Source organism: Elephantulus edwardii, unplaced genomic scaffold, assembly GCF_000299155.1.
Source record: "Elephantulus edwardii isolate Elephantulus edwardi_28Jun2011 unplaced genomic scaffold, EleEdw1.0 scaffold00176, whole genome shotgun sequence".
Classification (NCBI taxonomy): domain Eukaryota; kingdom Metazoa; phylum Chordata; class Mammalia; order Macroscelidea; family Macroscelididae; genus Elephantulus; species Elephantulus edwardii.
In genome coordinates this window covers 285,103-290,140 of record NW_006399926.1, presented here as the reverse complement: position 1 = coordinate 290,140, position 5,038 = coordinate 285,103, and positions in this window count along the sequence as shown.

Here is a 5,038-nt window from a genome sequence, read left to right as displayed (position 1 = left end):
TATATATATAAATGTATATGTGTGTGTGGGTGTGTATATATATATTGCATTAAAAATCATTAATTAAAAAGTCCACCTTAGTGATGTGGCTGGAGTAAAGCTTTGGCCAAATGAAGGACCTTCAGTTGCTGATGTGGCAAGACTCAAAATGAGAAGAAACAGCTGTAAACAACTATTAATAATTGGAATGTGGACTATACAAAAATATGATTCTAGGAAAAAGTGCAAACTGTTAAAAAATTAAATGAAACATATGAAGATCAGTATCCTAGGTATTTGGAAGCTGAAATAAACTGGTTTTAGCCGTTTTGGATCATATAATCTTCTATGCCAGAAATGACACATTGAAGAGGAATAGTGTCACATTCATCATCAAAAAGAATGTTTCAATATGTGTCCTAAAATGCTTTCAGTGACAGAATAATATCCGTACAAATACAAGGAAGACCTATTATTATGACTGTTGCACCAGCCACTAAAGCCAAAGAAGAAGAACCTGAAAATTTGTGCCAATTTGTGGAGTCTGAAATTGATCAAACATGGAATAAAAATACATTAATAGTAATTGGTGACTGCTTTTGTGTACTGTCAATCAGAGCCAACCCATAGCTGACCCTCAAGTGATTCTTCAGAGACAGTTAATTGAATGGGAGGAAATTGCCCATCCTTCCCCCATGGAGCAGCTGGTTGATTTGAACCACATTCCTTTGGGACCACAATGCATCTTCTTACCATTAGGCCGCCAGACCTCCGTAATTGGTGGAATGCAAAAGTTGGAAACAAAGTAGTATTGATAGTTGGAAAATAAGGCTTTGGTGATAGAAATTAGTCTGAAGATCATCTGATGAAATTTTGTACCACCAACCAACAACTTAATCATTACAAGTATCTTTTTAACACGTTGCCACAAATGATGGCAAAGTATGTTTCTAAGCTTGATCATCAATTTAAAAGTGTGCAGCAACGTATTAAAACAAACAGTGACTATACACTTGGATCACACCTGATGGAATTCATAAGAGTCAAATTGCCTATCTCTATGGAAAGAGACAGTGGAAAAGCTCAACATTATGGCTCAGAACAAGGCCAAGGGCTGACCATCAGTTGCTCATATGTGAGTTCAAACTGAAGTGGAAGGAAATTAAAACAAATCCACGAGAACCAAAATACGACATTGAGTTTATCCCACTTGAATTTAAAAATTTTTCTGGAAATTCCATTGTAAAGTTGTACAGAAAGTTATAGAGATTATATTGTGACGCTGGGACTTGGAGCGAGACACCCCTCATTTGGCATTTGTGTTAACTCAGTTCTTCTGCCTGTGTCCGGGGCTTGTAGACACTTACTTGAGCAGTTGAGGCTGTGGGCCACTTAACGCTCATGTCTTCTGAGGAAGCTCGAAGCCGAAGGTAGAAATGCTCTGTGGCAGTTAGCTGGGTTATGACACCATCAAAAGGTCCAGTGCTCTAACACATGTGGCTAAACCCCCTCTCCTACAACAATATGTTATCAGTTTGCAACTTGTGCTTTAATGGTAGAATTTGTTTTCCTTGTTACTATCAATCTAATGAGAAAAAGAAAAAAAAGAAGCTATGTATCTTATGGCCTTATCTGTTTATGGGTAATTCCTTTATGACATTGTTGTGCAGAAACTGCCTTTCATTTAAGGAGGGCTCAAATCTTTGGGTTCTTCCTAGTTTGGGGCTTTTAAAATTTAGAAATCAAAACTGTCTTTCCCCACTGTCCTTTTTGGGGAAATGCAGGGGAAAAACTTTGGCTTTCTCTTGTCTCTTCCCTGTTTCCTTCTGCCTCCTTACTCCCCCCCCCCCTTTTCCTCCTCTTTGTCTTCAGTTCACTGTTTAATACTGTATGGGCAGGGATGGGGGGCCTGGCGAGGGGAGAGAGGTCGACGAGCACACGGGTGAGAGTTGAGGACTCCCAGCCTCCTAGCTAGCTGTCTTCCTCCGCTTCTCAGCACAATTGTTGCTTTGCAGGCACACCAAGACCTGAGTCCAAAAAGTATTCTGAAATATCCATGATTTCTCCCTGTAATGCAGCCAGCCCTGAGAATGCTTGTTAGTACCCATCACTGGATCTCCTACTGTACTCATCCAGCTAAGTTCCCAGACGTGTTGACACAAGACCCTATAATAATGCAGGGAAGTTGCATGGACATTGCACTGGAGAGAATCGGGAAGAGCCGGCTGATCCTTCACGCTGTCCCCTCTACCCTTAACATTCCGTGTACCTACCTGTAAAGCCCATTTGTTTGTCCATCTGCTGAAAAGAGAGAAAAAAAATCATGCACTGATTTAAAACAAACCAAAAAAAGAAAAAAAAAATATCCTCCCTCTTCCTTTCTAGCTGAACAAAAATGTGCAGTTAATACTTGGCGCTTGATATACGCAGTGGTGAATGTGGAACCGAGCCTGTCTGTATATCTGGTAGCTCTTTCTTGCTTTGTTTTTCCTTACCAGTATTCTGCCTCCCGTTTGCTTCTGTGATGGTTATATTGCTTAGCAAGCACACCCGTGGTTGTGAAAATAGTATAGCAAAAAAAGAAAACTTCCCTGGTTATTGATGTACTAGATTTGTGTATGTCTTTTAAACAGTTCATAGTTTCACCTTACACAGATTAATCAGGAAAAGTGTAAAATTTCAAAAGTGAAATAAATTTTATCAGTTAAAAAAACAAACAAACAAACAAACAAACAAACCCCAAAACCCCAACAACTCCCCCCAAAACCCTCAAAATAAAAACCCCAAAGATTCTTACTACTGGGCTGATTGGCACCATTGTGATAGATGATGAAGAGATTGAGATAGTAAACAGCTTTAGTTTGCTTGGCTCCATAATCAAATCTCTTGGCACCAGTGGTAAGAAAATTAAGACATACTGCATTTGGAACGTTTCCTGTTAGAGACCTCTCCAAAGTACTGAAGAGAAATGATGTCAGTCTGGAGACTCAGGTGCACCTGATACAGGTCATGGTCTTTGCATTCACTTGCTAAGTATCAGAGGATGATAGAAGGAGAACTGATGCCTTTGAGCTATGGTATTGGAGAAGAGTATTGAATATACCTTGGACTGTTAAGAAAATGAACATGTTCATCTTGGAGAGGGTTAAATCAGTACGCTTCTTGGAGGCAAGGATTCTGAAGCTTTGTCTGATATACTTTGGACATGTTGCAAAGAGGGGCCAGTCCTTGGAGAGGGATATCATGCTTGGGAGAGTGGTGAGACAGTGCAGGAGAGGAAGACCTTCGATGAGATGGATTGATTCAGTGACTGAATAATGGGGGTATGTATGTCAGAGACAGTAAGATTGGCACAGGAAAGAGCAGGGTTTAGGGCTGTTGTACATAGGATATCTATGAGTCGCAGGCGACTTGACGGCACATAACAACAACAACAACAACAACAACAACAACAACAACTATACATCTGAGAACTAGACAATGAATAACAATGACAGAAGAAGAAGTGATGCTTTTAAGCTGTGATGTTGGAGAAGAGTGTCGAGCATCCCATGGATTACCAAAAAAACAAAGAGATATGTCTTAGAGAAGGTGCAGCCAGAGTGGTCTTTGGAGGCAAAGATGATAAAGCTTTGTCTTGCATACTTTGGGCATGTTGTTAGGATAGGTTATTCCTTGGAGAGGGATGTGTCATGCTTGGAAAAGTGGAAGGATGGCAAAAGAGAGGAAGATCCTCAACCAGGTGGATTGACACAATGACTGTTGCAAAGGACTTGAATGTGTCTGAAATTATAAGGATGGCACAAGATAGGACAGAGTTCAGATCTGCTGTTCATAGTGTTACTATGAGTTGTAGTCAACTTGATGTCATCCAGCAACAACAACAACAACAACAACATTACCATACCTAGGAAATTTCTACACTGGTAAACTAATAAACTTTTCCAAGACCACAGAGCTAATAAGTGGCAGACATAGAATTTGCACCTTGGATGGAGTTGACTTCTTGACTCTAGCATTTGGTTAACCTGTATGGTTAAATAAATTAAGGTCTATCCACATGATTTCACTCTGGTGGCCTAATGGATAAGGAGTCACACTGCTACCCCAAAGGCATGCAGTTTGAATCTACTAGCTGATCTGAGAGAAGAAAGATGGACAGTCTCCTCCTGTGCAAATTACAGCCTCTGGAAACCTGCTCAAGGGTCAGCTATGAGTTAGGTCTGACTTGGAGCAATGAAAGTGAGGGACAGATTGATCTATATAAAGAAATAATATTTAGATAAGAAAAAGGACCATGTACATCTTTATGCATTTAAATAAGGAGGTGCTTGTGAAATCTTAAATGCATTCAGGAACAGTATTATCCTGGTTTTATAAAAATATATAGACATATGTTGATGTGTCTGTGGAGGGTTGACTATGAGTTGGTTCTGACCCGATGGCATGTAGCAACAGTAGCATTTATGTTCAGGTCTCTGTCTCTCTTTTCTGTATCATTTTTATAACATTTATAAAAAAATTAACCTTTTAAACCTTGAATGGGGCAATGACATGGTTAGGATTGTGATTCAGAAAGATTAAACTGCATGCATGCCAATAGAAGGAGCCTCAGGGCACAGCAGGTTAAATGCTGAGTTGCCAACCCAAAGTTTGACAGCTTGAACTCATTAACAACTCTGGTAGAAAAATGAGACAGTCTCCTGCCATTAAGGCTTACAGCTTTGGAAATCCAAGGAGGGCCAACATGAGTTGGTCTTTGCTTTGTTTATGCTAACAGAAAGTTTCTCCTCTTGGAAACCAGTGAAGTATTTATTCTCATGGTCCCTTTTCAGTTTCTATTATGTTCACATGGTCCCTTCATGATTCTTTTTTTTTTTTAAATTTTTATTAGTGTTAATGAACATTTACAGAGATTTTGGGTTTTCATTCATTCATTGTTACACTGTTTTCTCTACCCTCCTCCTCAGTTCATTCTTCTCCCCACCCCTGAATGTCTGTTTTAATTGTCCAATTGCCACAGTGCTTGTCAAAGCCAGTTCTGATTAATCTCCTTTGT